Below are 17337 nucleotides of genomic sequence, written 5' to 3'. Positions count from 1 at the left end.
CATTTCAGTTTAATATTGAAAGCAGTCTTTTGTTTGCGATACTGTTGAGGGGAGTGAAAGAAGGAACGAAGCATATTTACGCTATTCAAACATTCAGGTGGAATGAAAGGGAAAAATTCAATTTGTCCGTGTCTGACTTGCCTGAATGACAAACTCTTTTCATTGGGTGCGCGCACAGACGCGCACATGCTTATTCATGCACTACGCACCTTCAACTCTTCCAATGCATACCGAACGCACACACACATGCGCACACGGTGCTCCCCGACACAGTGATGAATGTGAGGCAGACTCATGTCTCTGTGGTAAATCTGCATGCTGCAGCTAAACTAATAACGCAGGCTGCAAACTTTATTTAACTGTAATAACTATTGAAATCCAGTTGGGGAGAAAGTGCTTCTTCAGGATATGAAAGTGTAACTCTTTCACAAGGAACCGTTGACTTCACGCTGGCACATTTGATACTCAATTGTCTAACCTAATAACACAGTGTGGAGTCTTAATTTAGTGCGGAGGACGCGTGAATGTAACAACTTTTACTTTTGTTGGCTGAACTCGTCCACTTCGCGCTGGTTTCTTCTTCCATCACAAAGCTGACATGTATCCGTCTGAGCTGCCTTTATCGCTGCTGCCTCTGCACCCGTTACCTCCTCCTTGAATGCACACCTGACCTTCCATCCTACTCGTTTCCCTTTCATGAAGATGTCTCACCCTGAGCTGCGTTGATTAATCATCGGTATATAGGCCAAAGAGGTAAGTTAGGTACTTGTTGAAAGCATTTCATCAGAGGTCCGTCTGACTGACGGACCGGTTCGTCTTTGCGTCACTGACGGATGCCCGTTTAACTGACGTTAGAAAGAGGAAAAGGCAGACTATGCAAAAACGGAAGTGGATTTTCATCCGTCTATGTTATCATCACTAACCCGGTCAAGTCCCGACGTACCTCACAGTCCATCACTGACGAGAGACGGAAACGCGATCGCCTGTCTCATGTCTGTTGTTGTGAAGGCATATTTCCTGGAATAGACTGCAGTGACCGTATATGTACAGTAGGTGGGGATATGCACCAAAGAGAGAATCATGAGTCAGGCTGGCCGTAGGGCAAGAACGAATTATGCGCTAAGCGGTAATAAAGTAGCTTTGAATAAAGAGACCGTTTTACAGAGACGTTCTTGCGAGTTAAAGTTTACATTTCTATTTGTATTTTTTTGCAAAGAGTGGGGTTAGGAGGTTGTGAAACAGTATGTTGCAGCCACCTCCCCGCACACTCCCTTTCAGAAGGTGGCAGTAATGCAGCAAAAGTTGTTAGAGGACGAAGAAGAAGAAGAAGAAGAAAAAAGAAGTAGAAGAAGAAGAAAAAAGAAAAGAAAAGAAAAAGAAGACGAATTCAAAGAAAAAAAAACTTTCATTTATTGTTGTAATCGCTGCTTTATTTCGGTTTGCACAAGGACTAGGAAGCATTTTAATCCACCAGGATTGTACCTTTGGCAACAATGTGACACGGGATTCTGGTTAAGGTAAGCAAAACTTTCAAGTAAAACTTTTTAAGTTAAAGCGGCAGTAGGCTCCCATTTAACAGTTCAACAGATTGCCAAATATGTGCAGGCCGTATGAAACGTCAAATGTATGTGAGTGTAAAGCTGTTTGAGCAGCAAGCCGACACAGTATGATGCAGTGCACTCCATTTTAATCAAATCGGTATGCCTACAAAATGGGCTTCCGTCATAGGCGGATAGATGGACCGGTCCGTCACATAGGTGGAATGCCCAGCTCTGACAACCTACAAAAGACTGCAAGAGCCACAGCCAAGTTACACGCTATTAAGTGAAAACAAAGACTGTGGGAAATAAATGTATACAAACATTTACAAATTTATACAAAGTTTTAAATGCAGGTCAGTGCTTTTGATGATGTTTAGGCCATATTTCACCAAGTGACAGTTGTAGAATTAGAATCCCGCATGATTTAACAAGAGGGGGTTGAAAGTATTGGGGATGTAAATGGGAAAAATTGATTCTTTGGTCCAGTCACATCACAGTTTGTCTAACTGAGTAGTGGCCAAAATTTCCTTCCCGCAGAGGCAGACCCAGAAGCAGACCTTTCGAAAACATTGAACTACAATAAATGTGTAGTTTAACGCTGAGATAATTGCATTACCAGTATCAGAACGCACATACACACCGGCAGTAAAAATGATTACAAACTAATTTGCTGACCATTTACTTGCAAATCAAAACCTAGTGCTCTATCTGACAAATGATAAATTTAGTGATTTGACTGGACACGCGAGGTATCCTGTTAGTCTTATCATCAACATGTGACTTGGTCTTATACTTGATATGATCACCAATTCTCCGGCATTACCATTACAGGACTTTTTAAGGCTATGAGCCTCATGCTTGTTTGCAAATGCTTGCCAAGGACTTTGGTTATTGCTGTCATCAAAATGCCTTAGAAATGGCAAATAAATCATTAAACACCTAATTGGGCACTGACGGCACACACTTTTATATCATTGGAACATCCTGCCTTGATCCTGTTACCAGTCGAATCAGATTTAACGTGCAATCGTTTTAGGGGGTTTATTATCCAACAAAGCAGACCTGAGTGACACTTTTTTTTTTTTTTATCACCAGTGTGTTTATTTCCATCCATCTTTGTTCTTTGCAGATGTCAGCATTACTTCTTGTCATTATTTTATCCGAGCAGCTGAGTGCAATTGGGTGGTCCCATAATATTTTAGGTAGTTACGAGTGGGTAGTTCAAGTGGAATAAATTGGTTGCAGAAGGATTTGCTTGGATTGTTGAATACGTGGATACTCAAACAATATTTTTTTGCATGTTACATTTGAGTGGAGGTTCTTCTGTCTTTCAATCTTAAATCTGCGCTTTGAATGTGGTGTTATTAATCTTTCAGTGGGTTCTTCAGACATGTCAAGATTATGGACGGATGATTTATTGTTGCATGCATGTATTGATGAAAAGTTTGGTCCGTTTTATGTGGTAAAAGTTTACACTTTCAGTGTGTGCCATCAATTGTATCCAGATTATTGATTTATTTGGACTAATTTGTTATACTGTTGCGCTAGATATGGTTTATTGTGTCAGTTGAGCAATACGACCTTAATTTGCTGCCGGTTTTGATAACACTAACATCAGAACCTCAGAAGCCTCGCAGCATTTAAAGGACACTCATTTAGTCCGGCTGCCGTGAGTCTCTCGTTTCAAATATCGCCCAATTGGGGGATGGGGGGGTGCCAGTCCGCCTATGCGCCTATGACTGACACCCATTTTGTAGACGATAGACGGGAAACTTGAAAAAATAGTCGGTAGATCATTCTTTTCCGTCTATGTAATCGTTTATTTTTGCATGCAATCATTCGCTATCTGAAACAAAAACTCACCGTGGCATGGAAACCTCACTGCATAAAATGGCGGATAAACGGACGGCAGAAGGGTACCCTGGCTGTTGGCGGAAGGTGATAAAAGGCCCACGAATTTTCAGTAAAATGCCCAGCTCTGGATGGCAGTATAATTCTCTTCTCATATTTTTATTACGATAAATGGTAGGAGGAAATCACTTGTGCAGACAGACTCATCGTGAGGTGGCTAAGCACAATCACTGAAAAATATGACAGTTCTTTGTTTGATAACGAATTCAAAAACGTTTGACATGCAAAGAATATTAATTGGCATATGTTTGCATAAAAAAAAACAAAGCTCTTCAATAGCGGGAACCAGTGGCAAGTCAAGCTCTTGCAGCAATTTCAATGCTGGAAAAATCTGGAGTCACACCTTCCCAGATGGAGTGATAATAAGGAAAAGGAACCATGATGAGATTTGGCGACTGTGAATCTATAGTCAACCTGTGCTCATATATACAGTACAATCTCAGGTGCCATTTTACTTTGACTAATGGACTCCCATATTGTACGATCAGAGTAAAAACTCTTTATTACAGTATTTACAGGACCAAATCCATTGTGTTTGTCGTGAAACACAACACAGGGATTTTGCGCTTTGCAAGGCTTTGCATTTTCCTGCCTCTCCCTGACGTTTATAGCACCAGCTATCCCAAGATGGTCTTCCATCCAAGCACTAACTTGCAAAGTAACCAGAATCCCTTACCTTGCTACTCCAAATATCTCACAGCCTTCATTTCCTGTCATCTCTCTCCTCTCCAATAAACATGCTGCTCAGCTCTCATGTCTCCATAAGCACATTAGTGGACTCTTTGCATAAAATTAAGAGTTCTTAATTTAGGCATGGATAAACATTCCTTCATGATAGCAAAGTGCGTGGGAACATCGGCCAGGCTTTGGACTACAATTGTTTATATGGATTACTAAACCACAAAGACTTCAATTATGTCAATCCTAAATCGTAAAAAGACAGCGTCCGTTCGTCGGGCTGGCAATATTCTGATCAGGGGTGTTAAAAGACCCACCGGCTGGTCAGCTAATTATAGACTGCTGGGGCACAGCAGCAGTTAATGCTGTTCAATTATGAATCAGAGAGACGGGGTGAAGAGAGCAGCAGAATCAATGCAAGGGAGTGTCATCGGCACGGTGGGCTACACAAAACAAAAGACTTATGGCAAAAAATACAGTAGGATGAAAAAAAGGGGCAAATAAGAGGCGATATGGAGAAAGCAAAGCAGACACAAGTAGGGCTTCATTTGATATTTTTGCAGCTGTTATTTAGACAGAAAAGGGTCATTGTGTAAGTCTTTCCGAAAATGAGGCTGATGGCAACAAGGCGTCTAGAATTTTTTTTTTTTTTTTTTGCAACAGCCAGAGGCCCCTCCCACTGTGTGACAGTCTTTTGTCATTTTTTAATTTGATCGCAACACATACTTTTTGCTGCTGTCACCTGTCTTACTCTTTGCCGTCTTTGCCATTGACTGGACCTCTGAATCGAGAACTGCAGGGGAAAATGTTCCACAGGTTTTGTCTGATTTAGACTGCAGATCAGAATGAAGAAGGGAAGGATAACTGACATTTTTGCATGCAGTATTCGTAAGACTAATGCAGTGACACTGTCGTGAATGTTTAACTTATTCAGTATTATAATCGCATATCCTCAGCACAGAGTTTGGCTGAACCAAAGAAAGGGAATGATACACAATTAGGAAGCAATCAGAAGCTTGGATGAAGGAGCTTAAATTAGCCTCTATTATTGGTATGTGTGCACCCTGCTTTATGGAAAGATTTGCAAAAAAGTAAAATGGAAAAAAAAAAATCTGACGCATGGAATTCATCCTAATTCTGTAAATTGAGTCAATTTCCCAATTGTATTGGCTTGCTTTTCATTTTCACTTTGACGTTGCTTCAATTTCTTTTGTGCTTCCAAAAGTGTCTCTGCACAAGTGTTGTATAGACACTTTCACATATTCTGTACAACACGATATTGCACACGAAATAAAATCAGTGTGCTGTTGTTTTCCTGTGCTCCAAGCAGCTCCTGATTCAATTGTCGGGGCAGATCGGCCGAAAGCGACTGCGACATTCACCTTTTACGCGGCGGAGAGGGCGAGTCGAGGAATGTGAAAAAAGGAAGGGAGTGCGGCAAAGATGTGCTGAGAGAAAAGGTAATTTCAACTGCATTATTTCAGAGTTGGAGAAGGCAGGACAAGGGGCTACCTAGAGGTTCCCTTTATGTCCTGAACATAGAAATTAAAAGGGAAGTCAACCCAAAGATATATTTTTTTCCAGAATATGTTCTATGCAGGCCCACTAGTCTAAACACGGCATTCTGGTTAATATTACGTTTGTGGAATATGAGAAATCCACACGTTTTTAGCTAGCTCAGGGGGCGGCCATTTTGTTACTTCTGTTGACCGAAGATGACAGAAGTTGCTCAGGGCTCAGACAACAATCATAGCTCAGCTTCAGAAAACAGGTGAGACGATATTGGTCGTTATCTGAGCCTTGAGCCACTTCGACGTCATCTTGAGTCGACGGAAGTGACAAAATGGCCGCCCCCTGAGCTAGCTAAAAGTGGGTGCATTTTTCTGCTGAACTTATATTCCACAAACGCAATATTAATCGGAATGCCGTATTTCATCTAGTGGGCCTGCATAGAACATATTCTGGAAAAAAATATGTTTGGGTTGACTTCTTTAAGAAAATGTTCTATCATTCGTTCAACCATGGCCAAAGTGCCCAATTCCAATTTAATGCACAGACCCATTTTTTTTTTGTCTGTTTCCATGTGCAGTACATTTCAAGACACAACCTATATTGCCGCGACCTCAGATGGGTAAAAATGGGTAGATTTTGCCGCTTAATTCACATTTCACAAACATAATATTAATCAGAATACCATGTTTATACTACTGGAACCACATAGAATATATTGTTGTAAAGACTTGACTTGCATTTTAAGTGGACAGACAGCGATTCTATGTTGCGGTGAGGAGGGAACAGTGGAAAATTAAGTTGATCTGGTGCTAAGGATGACGTCCCAAAAGAACCCAAAGAAAAACGGCGACGTCGCATTGAGGCACATTGGACCTTATGTATGAAATGTGCTACAGTATATAAATAAAGCTGCCTTGCGTTGTACTTGCATATGCTCACTTCCACAGACATAAGCCCTGATTAAATTGAGTGTGTGCTCGCTGTCCGCATTTCAGGTGTTGGTGTGTGTTCAGGCGAGATGGAGAGAGAGCGCGCGAGTGTGTGTGTGTGTGTGTGTGTGTGTGTGTGTGTGTGTGTGTGTGTGTGCCCTGTAATATTGTCTTCAGTCCCATGGGCTGTCGCTGAGCAAACTCAATCAACTCCCACTCACCTCTGTGGCCCTATACCTACTACTGTCAGGACATGACCAACTTCTTCTCTGGTTTTAGAGAGGAACAGATACACCCTGTGTTTGCTTGTGGTGTGTGTATGTGTATGCATGTGTGTCGGCCACCCTGTAAGAAAAAAAAAAAACCCTCAGCAGATTGAAGAAATAAGTGTGTGTATGTGTGTCTTTTGCTATAATGCAGGGTTGCCCAAGTCCGGTCCTTGAGAGCCCCCTACCCAGACTGTTTTACATGTTTCCCTCCTCCAACACGCCGGATTCAAATGATCAGCTCATCGGCAAGATTTGCAGAAGCCTGATGACGATCCTGATCATTTGAGTCAGGTGTGGAACAGACTTTGGCACCGCTGCTGTAATGCATATGTGCAGAAATGTCAATAGTCATGTAATAATATACAGTTATGCATATTAGGATATTTATATTCTTTGCGTGATTCTCAAACCCGGTTGCTATATTGTTTCAGGTCATTGTTAAATATATTCATCAAGTGTCCAGATGTGCTAATGTACTGCACGTATACACTTGTCAATCAGCAGCAATGGCCATGACACGCTGTTTTCACGGGAATAGTGGCTCATGGGATCGGACGACGCCAGCAGAGACAACACCAATCAATCATTAGATCAATCATAAACGGAGTACTTTGCATATTTGCTGCATATTCGCGATTATCATTCATGTATGCAAATTAGCAGCGAGCTATTGGATCCAGCGGGAGAGAGAGGTCAGCACTGAAGTTGGACCTGTTGCTGGGTGAAATATCAATTCAGGCCTTTATTTAGATTTATGCAGATGTTAACAGTAATGATATACAGCCGCCATAGCGTCCTTCCTTGTCACTTACGTTTTTTTTTTTGTTCCCCCCCCCCCCCCCCCCTCACCGCTCACATACTGTCCTGCAGGGTTGAATAGAAGAATAACTCGTTAGTCTCACTTAAATTGCGTCTTATCCTACTCTGGGGCAATGAATTGAAAATCAACTAAATCAACTTTTGGACTTTCTGGTTTCAAGGGGCGGCAGTCCCAGAGGCCTTTTCATAGTTTATGACTGTAACAAAGACAGAGATTGATTAGTTGGTTATAAACAAGAGTTCTGCATTCATCAGTCGGTACTGCATCTCTCCATCACATTGATTTACTGGATAATCCAAACACTATTGGCTTTCCTATAATATACGGGAGTGTGAAAAGTTCTTTACTTTTTCTACAGACAAGGCGGTATCATCAATCACTGATATGACATCCTGCGGGCGGCCATTTTGTCACTTCTGTCGACTGAAAATGACATCACAGTGTCTCAGGGCTCAGGTAACGACCAATCATGGCTCAGCTTCGGAAAACAGGTGAGCCGTGATTGGCCGTTACCTGAGCAACAAAGCAACAACAATCAGCTCCGTTCTTGATTGTGTTGCCACTCTCACGCGTAACTTCATGCACAAAAGTGAGTCTGGGACTTAAAACCCGTGCAGTCGGAAGGTTTCCAGCTTCTGGTGATGTAAATCTCATCTCATTATATGAGCGCGATTCACATGGACTGCGCTGAAGTACTTGACCGTCTGCGCCACGTGTGTCAACGACAACTAATTTCTAACCTTGTGTACGTAAAATGGACAACACTGCAGTGTGGCCTTTTTGTTTTGAATTAAACGTGTGCTGTCGCCATCGGTGGCGCCCCCAACTGTGATGTTAACGTGAGCAGGTCATGTCAGTGAGGAGACGGAAATGACAGTGACACAGGAAGAAAAAGAGACGGGCTGGTGCTGAGTGACCATCTGCTTAGATTTTTCCTCTCCACACCCTCGTTGGTCAGTCATGGCATCTCCCTCTCTCTCTCTCTCTCACACACGCACAGATGCACACAGGCACGCACGTCTTTGTGTTTCGTACATCTTTCAACTCTCTTTTCGTGACTCTATATCTGTGAGGGCACAAGAAGCTTAGCGTTAGTAAGAGAAGCTTACAGCCTATCTAACCGGTGCTATGACCTAAATGTTGCACTTTCAGTACCAAAACTCTTGGGTTAAGCCTGTTCTGCACACTTTTTTTTTTCAGTGTCATAATATTAATGGCAGGGCAACTGCACAACATGAATGAAATGAGTGGCTGATTTATTTATCGCATGTTCACACGATGCTATGAAACATGTTGAATTTAAGCTACGATGGAGTGAATTTCCATTGTAAAGGGCCCGAAATATAAGATCGAGACTGTAAAAGCATCCCTTCTTTTGGGGCCTGATTGGAGAGGTCGACACGGGAAGCTATGCAGGTTTCATTTAATTTGTTAGCGCTCGAGACACGATTGGCAGCACTGTAGACTAGTTCCACACAGTTGTAAGGTTCTGGTTTCGAATCTTGGATCCGGCTTAACTGTTGTTGTGTTGAATTGCTTGAAAACAATCATATTAGGTTCATTGAAGACCCAACATTTTCCATGAGTGAATGATTCATTTTCTATGTGCCCTATTGAACTGGAAGCATTTTAATTAAACAGTCGGACATAAGTCCACAAGTGTTTGTTATAACTTTGCTCTCCATAGACACACATTTCATTCCTTTCTAACTGCAGAGGTTACTTGTTGTGGTCATCACTGTAACACATTAAGTTCCTGTGAGTCTGTCTAAAAACACACCTTTGTTCCTTTTTTTTTTTCCAGACAGCATTCATTTGAGATAGAATGTGAACCATGCAGGCAGTGGCGGAGCCAGAACGTGGCTAATGGGTGGACCTGGAAAAATCAGGGTGGGCCTGAATATTTCTCTCACTGAGCACAATCCTTCTGTCCTGACACATCGTATATTCAAATAAAATGAGAAACTGAATAATATGAAGATCAGATCTTCCTTAGACAACCACAATTATGCCATTCTCAATATTCAATAGAATAAAAAAATCACAACAAAACGCAAATTAAAACATAATTTAATAATTTAAATATATTTTTTTTCTCATGAATCTCACTGGGTGGGCAGGCTGTCAATCCCATGGCTCCGCCCCTCCTTAGGTGTGAGCCTAATGAGGCCAGTGGCCAAAGAAACAAATGGATGGTTGCTTTGAATTTTCTTTGCTGATTGCCCGCCAGAAATGACCATTTTTTTTCTGACAGCCACTCCAGGTTGCACCCCACCTAACACCCAAAGTCTGCTGGGATAGGACAATCTGTGTAGAAAAAGGATGAATGGCAGGCCTGACGCTCTCCCGAATCTATTTATCTCCTAATTTGAAGTAACCAAGTGAAATGTAAGGGCATCAAAGTCCCCACCAAGCTGATGGAGCAGTGATCCATGTAAAAGGCTGCGTGTGCATACGCTGAGGCTCAAAAGCCTGTGGGTTAGTGTGGCAGTGATCACGGTCTGAATGTTCAACACTGCTTTCTGTCAACTCACATTAGCATCCTTAATGTGGCATTTATCAGCTGGGCCACACCAGGTCACTGCTTCCCAATTAGTTGGAAAATCCACACTTGCCTTCGTTCCTCACGCCATGACTCATCACGTGGGGCGGGGGGAAATGTGGATGTTAATGAAGAAAATCAGCTCAGAGAACCGTTAAGAGGGTGGCGCTGTTATCTCTGCTAAAAAGAGTTCATAATATGGCTCATAGTTTGTTGCGACAGCCCAATCCATGCGGGTGGCTTTTGTAATAACTCAATATGTTGTAGCTACTGTAAATTTGCCATTAGTCTTGCTCTGGCTTCAACAAATGCAAATGTTTTGGTTTTCTAAATCTAAACGTCTTTAAATATGCGTGACCTCAATTCTGACACATCGAGATCAATCAACATTTTAATTTGTTGACAGATGAATTAGTGAAATGGTAAGCTCAACTAATTAATTTTGAATGTAGATAAAGATTTAAATGCGTAATACCAATGGTGTCAACACTTCATGGTGGGATTCAGCTCACCTCGAAAATAGATGATGATATAGACGGACAAAAATGGACTGACTATGCTTAGTCTGACTATTTTTTTTAAAGTTTCCCGTCTATTGTTTATCGCCTATAAAATGGGCGTCCGTCATAGGCGGATAAGCGGACCGGTCCGTCACATAGGCTGTATGCCCGGCTGTGCATATTATGCTTTTGCGCTATCTAGATGCTAATCTTGAAACGTCTGTCTCAGCAAGTACTGCTATCAGAGCTGAGAGATGTCAAATAATGTTGTTGAACTCCTGGTGGTCAACACTCTTGTTTCAACCACTACTTCATGAGTCTTCATTTTACAAAAAAAAAAACCTTTAAAGAAAAATGCTGTGAGTCACTGTTAATCGCTAGAATTATTCCCTTTAAAATGTTTTCAAAGACAGCAGCATAATACGAGACAATTTCCAAAGAGGACACTTACATATAATAGACGTGAACTCAAAGGTGAACTTCTTATTTGATGTATACCTTTCTTATTCAAAAAAAATGGGTGGGTGGTTGTGCAGAGTGGTTCTCAAAGCATTTACTGGTAGACAAATGGGAAATGATAGAGGGGGGAATACATGTCCAAAAATGAAACCAGCATTATTTTGAGGTGCATTAAGAAAGAGAGGGCCACTTGGTGACAACAGAAAGAAGAAAAAAAAAAAAACGAGACAAAAGTACATGCAAGTGAAAAAACACAGAGAGAAAATACATTTAAATGACATGAAATGGGCAAACATGAGAATTTGACATAGAGAAAGGATGTGGACGTTAAATATAAGTTTAAAAAAGAGTAACGTGTACAAGTGTGTGCATAGGTGGGAGATAAGCGAAAAACAATAGAGAGGATGTGTTGCCTGACATTTACTTTCCATATTCTTCAGTCAACAAAAGACACCAACTATAAAGGTGATGAGTATATACCTACAGTATCTTTCCGCTTTGTGTAGGTCTGATTTGCCTTCCTTCCGTTGTAACTCTTCTCACCCATTTTGGCTCCCTTCCTTGTGAATCTATTAGGCTATTTCCATGTCAAACTTTTGTTCTCTTTGTTTGTAGTTCTTTTGTGTTATATTAGCTCTTACACTTTAATGCTTCCTTTCTTTAAATACATTTTGTTCAATTTCACAGTTTAGTGTCTTCACGCGAACGCACGAAAGGGGCTGTGCAAGCCAGTCTCCATTTGCCCACGTCACACACACGGCTGACTACATCATCCGAAAGGGGGGGATATTGCAGTTTAGTTTCCAATGTCATGCACGAACTCCAGTGAGTCTAATTTCTGTTTCTGCATATCAAGCGCGGCGTACTCGGGGTGCACTGTGTATCGCCCTGATTTTAATGCTAATTAGGGATGCAGTGAAGATTGGCGGGGGAAACACTACGTTCTATCCCACAATGGCGCACAAAGGGGCAAATACCCCATGACGCCCAATTCTACCAGCGCAAAGTCTAGGAAAAAAAGAAAAGAAAACTTCACCCATGCGCACATCCAGGCTTTGATTTACTCCAGATTGGACAAAAGTGGCCACAAGGAAAAGGTCCTCTTTGCTTCATGGGACCTACTGTAGATCTGACTGTAATCCGCATAGCAATGGGAGGGGCAGCAAATACAATGAAAACAGCAGGGGCTCCAAAATGGTATCCTGTGGAGCACCATACAACAAAGGGGCAGAGTGGGAAAAGGTAGTTCAAGCGGTGTCATTTCTTGGATTTAAGTGCCATGTAACAGTTATAATAAATAAAACTATTTTCCAACAATATGCTTGTACTGTGAAAGAGTCTGTACTCTATAGTCTGTATTACTTTAGATTCTAGCAAACCCAGACTGGAAGAATGCAATGACAACCCAAATGTAAACAATAGACAATAGTGTGATGGCGACTTTTCCCATTCAAGCTTTGAAACTGTCCCCCTTTAAGATGGATTCAGTCCCACGAGGCATTTTGTCCTTTAGGTGTGATCCATTTAAGTATGTGCTGTTTGAAGGCTTGTTTGAGTGAGAAAAGAAGTAAGCTGCCTGCTTTGGAAACACAAAGGCCTTCAGGGCAATATCTGGTCACATCTGCTCTCCTTTGGCAAGGTAAAATGCCCCTTCAATGCCCAATCTCACTTTGTTGTTCTTGTCCTCCCCAGGTCCCCTTTCACCTTCTTCTTGTCTGTATTGTCTCAACCCCACAGGTGGCAAACAGCTGGCCACAGCGACGCAAACGACTCTGATGTCGACAAGCATCTGGCGTAGTCGGTACACAGCAAAAAACAAACAACAGGTTGTCAAATGGTTTACACCTGTGGAGAAACAAAATTCTATCAAAGTTCTTTAAGACAGCAACAGAAGTGAAATAGATGCTAAAATTATGCCATTCTAAAAAGCCTTTCCTTAGTTTCTTTTCTTTCAGTAGAGGAAAAAAAAAATCATCACTAATCATTCTCTTTTGGCACATCAACAGGGATATTTAATCCACTTACACGGAGGGGTAGAAAATACATGTTATTAATTGAAAAAAACTTGGGTAAAAACACGAACTGGATGTCAAGGAGGAGAGAACTGAGCCGAGCTGAGTGTGACAATTACAATTTCTGCTCTGCCACTCAGATTTGGAGGAATGGGATGCATAGATTCCTCTCTCCTCCATCCAGGGACCAATCGTGTTATCCCACAGGATATGATTATGTTGAACCCCCCCAAAAGCTCTTGACGGTATTTTGTCAAATTTAATAAAATAAAATTCACACTTAAAGCGTGACGGACACATACTGATTTTTAAGTTTAACTCAGTTTTAAAGTGTGAGTGGTGGGCGCCTGTTTAAAAAAAAAAGAAAGATGTTGAAAATTGATATGAAGAGGAAAGAAATTGTTTGTTCTTACTACTACCACTACATTTACAATTCATTGCTCCAACCATTTTGTTCGTGGTCCCCGCGAGTGCACTAGAAATGATTGATGATGTCTACTGTTCTGATTGGTTGTTTTTTCCTCGGGCGCAGTGGTTTGTTGCAATTCAAATTAGAAGCAAAGTTTGTAACAAATGTGACCAAAAAGATTTCAACTGCCACTTTAAGATAATTTGCCTGATTTGACCCCATTTACTATTTCTATATTGCTGCTGCTCACAAGTCAGTGCGAGTACCACATCAATTTATCATGCAACGTTTTGGGAGGCGGGACTCTTGATTCGGCGGACAGATCATGAGTGTGTGGTGTGCAGTGTTGGTCAACTCGAATAAACCACACACTAAGGGCAGTAAGAACACAAAGATATTTATTGTCACATGTGAAACTCTCTCATTAAAAAAAAAAGAAACGTAGATATTAAAAATATTTGTGTGTGTACCAAGCAAATTATGATTTTTGGGGGGAAGTGTGCTCATGCCCAAAGTCTAAATCGAAATTGAATGTGGAAGGTTGGGACCATTGGGCGACTCCTGGTTTGGCAAAAGTCAGTTCTCTGGATCAGCCACTGGTCAAAAAAAAAAAAAAAAAAAAAAAAATATATATATATATATATATATATATATATATATATATGGAAATGTTTGTAAGCAGGATTCTTACGGATGTGTGGGCGTGCGTGTGTGGCATGGTTGTGGGGCAAAGGTTAATTTAGCCCTGCAGTGAAGAGCCCTTGATAAAGAGCAGACTGATCCCTGTTTAATTACCTTCCGTCTACATTTCAGTGGTTCACACCGGGTCATAGGTGTGCATCGCCGCGCGTGTGGGGAATGGATGATTTGGGCTTTTGCCAAACACACACACACACACACACGCACACACACCCACACCCCCCCCCCCCACACCCACCCCCACACACACACACACACACACACACACACACACACTGAGGCAGGTGAGAGTGGGAAAGACGAGTTAAGTGTCAGCCTTACATTCACATTCAGATGCATCAGGGCTGCTTTGTTGTGTTGTGGGAGTGGATGTAGTTTGTCAATGCAATACTTGTGGAGAGGTTATTTGGCCTGGCCGGTTGATGAGTGGACACGGGGAGACGCTAGGAGATGGAAAAGTTGGATGTAGAATGAGCGATATTAGGGTCTTATCATCCCTGTGCACATTAGACAAGAACCCTAACCCTCCATTTTTAAAACTAATCTTGAAACCCATTTTTATTCCCTGGCTTTCAACATAGCATTATATTCTGTCCTTGTTTTTGTTTTATTGTTTTTAATGTTATGTGTTGCGTTATATGTTCAATTTTTATTTATACATTTGTTTTAATTGATTTTTAAAAGCGCTCATTACATAAAATTAAGTTGAGCTGAGTTTTAGTTCACGCCCCTTTTTTTTCTACTTTCTTTCCCCTTCATTTCAGCTTTCCCAATTTATACATGGAAAAACCCAATATAAACAGCAACATTTAAACGCCGACCACATATGCAAATGAATTATTGTCAATTTTAATAAAGTGCACTATAGGAATATGATCTCAAACGGCTGTGGTTGGCTGGGGAGCATTCCAGAGTTTACTCCGTCTGTTGCCAGAAATCAGGTGGGATTGGCTCAAGTGCAGCAGGGCACCTGGAAGGAACATTCAAGTCCCACTGCAGACAAATGTAAAAATGGCAGCTAGTTGGAGAATTCAGAGTCTGCTTATTGGCTACTATTGAGGTGCCCAGCTTTTTCCATGCCTCCTTCTGTCTTTTTTTTAGACACAAGCAAGGTTCTTCAGCATTCCGGGCTTGTCAGGAGGTGATTGTATGCTTTGAAATTTCGTGCCACTTTTCCGAATTAATATACAAAATGGCAAGCACAATGACAAAGCTACAAAGCTCAATGTGTATCTCCAAATGCTCATTATCTGCTTTAAATGCAACACAACTTTCACACGCACGCACACAAACGCACACGCACGCTCTAATAACGTCTCTGCTCTGTGTGTTTTGAGTGAGTGTGTCGCTGCTGGCAGAATGGAAATAATGTTAATTAAATTAGGCCTAATGAAACAGCTGACTGCAGCAATTGGAAAGCCCTCGCTAGGATGAGAATGCTACCAGAATTAAATGACTGCAAAACTATGTGTACACACACACACACACACACACACATAAGCGATACATTTTCACTGCTGAAATAAAGCTAGGTAAAACGTTTGTTGCTATCTATTAAGCAGCTCATGACCAGCGTAAAACACACACACAAAAAAGCATCGTTTTGAGTTCAAACTGTATTTAAAAAGATATTGAAAAAAAGCATTGAGACAATATCATGTCATACTCACGCAGTGATTTTAAGAAACCACCTCAAAACTAAAGAAGATGAATATCCATTAAAGTCATTTTGAGTTGCTACTTTCAATACAACACTACCTTGAATTTTTAAAGCGGAAGTCAACCCAAACCATTTTTTTTTCAAGAATATGTTCTATAGAGGCCCACTTTTCTCATAAATGCGTTTGTGATATAAGAGTTAATCCACCCATTTTTAGCCATCCATGGGGGCGGCCATTGTGTTACTTCTGTCGACTGAAAATGACATCACAGTTGCTCAGGGCTCAGGTAACGACCAATCACAGCTCATCTGTTTTCTGAAGCTGAGCCGTGATTGGTTGTTACCAGAGCCATTATCAGGCGACAGAAGTGACAAAATGAGATGGCTAAATACGGCTAAATTTCTCATATTTCCACAAACGGCCACTTAACTCATATTCCACAAACACAATATTAATCAGAGTGCCGTGTGGTGGGCCTGCATTGAACATATTCTTGAAAAAAAATATGTTTGAGTTGACTTACTATTACAGACAGCGCTATTAAAAATGGCGACCAATTAGGTTTTACCTTGAGTCAGCACGGTGGCATGATGATGAGCATCTCTGGCTCACAGTCAGAATGTCCGAGCTCAAATCGCCGTCTGAACTTTGCTGTGTGGCGTTTTGTATGAGTTTCGGCTACTCCACTTACATTCCACATCACAAAAACATCCATGTTAGGGTCACCGAAGACTCTAGATTGCCCTTAGGTGTAAATGTGAGTGTGAATTGTTATTTGCTGATACAGTTTGTGCGCTGGGATTTTCTGTCGACCAGGGTGTGTCCCTCCTCTCGCCCAAAATCCGCTGGGATAAGCTCACCCGTGACCCCAATGACGTACTATAGAAACCCTAGCAGGTTTTAGAAAAGATCCACATCCCATTAAGTATACAGTATTGCCAGAACATTTGAGATATTCAGTGGTGAAATGAGCGGAATCTGTGTTTTAATACTTTCCAGTCCTTATTTGTGTGATTTTGTTCATCACTTCTTTCACTTCTCTACTTTCTTTTCCCTTCAGTTCAGCTCTCTCCATCAATGTCTGCTTCGTTCTCTTCTGCCTTGTTTGGCCGTCCTTGAGCTGAAAATAAAGACGTAGGCCACAGTGAAGGGAGAAAGATATTGCTTTGACACTCTGTAACATCCTTTTGTTCGCACCAAACTCATTCCAGTTTGTGCGTGTGTGCGCGGGGAGCCCACCGGTGTGTGCGTGTGTGCTTTTTCATGAAAACGCTCACTGAGCAGACTCAAGGCTGGAGATGCTTACAAAAGCAGTGAACTATATGGCAGATTTCAATGAACATAAATGAACACGTGAACAACGGAAGGGTAGAAAAAAAACCCGCATCAATGTGG

At 41.5% G+C, this 17337-nt stretch overlaps 1 long non-coding RNA gene across 3 annotated transcripts in view; it reads left to right on the top strand.

Annotated features, from left to right (window-relative positions):
- Window positions 1–1367: 1367 nt before the first annotated feature.
- LOC147148907 (uncharacterized) overlaps window positions 1368–17337 on the top strand; it is a 24156-nt gene continuing 8186 nt past the window's right edge. Inside the window, exons 1-4 of one of the 3 annotated variants that reach the window (XR_015086590.1) lie at window positions 1368–1517; window positions 5461–5590; window positions 9465–9550; window positions 12854–13892. This is a non-coding gene — a long non-coding RNA (uncharacterized LOC147148907). Of the gene's footprint in view, window positions 1518–5460; window positions 5591–9464; window positions 9551–12853; window positions 13893–17337 lie in introns of those variants that run through there. The other 2 variants (XR_015086591.1, XR_015086592.1) reach the window with 2 other exon arrangements.

This window comes from Filicampus tigris, chromosome 4 (genome assembly GCF_054856515.1).
Source record: "Filicampus tigris isolate MCC_2025a chromosome 4, RoL_Ftig_1.0, whole genome shotgun sequence".
Lineage (NCBI taxonomy): Eukaryota > Metazoa > Chordata > Actinopteri > Syngnathiformes > Syngnathidae > Filicampus > Filicampus tigris.
The sequence above is the reverse complement of the archived record's forward strand: the minus strand, read 5'-3'. Positions and strand labels throughout refer to the sequence as shown.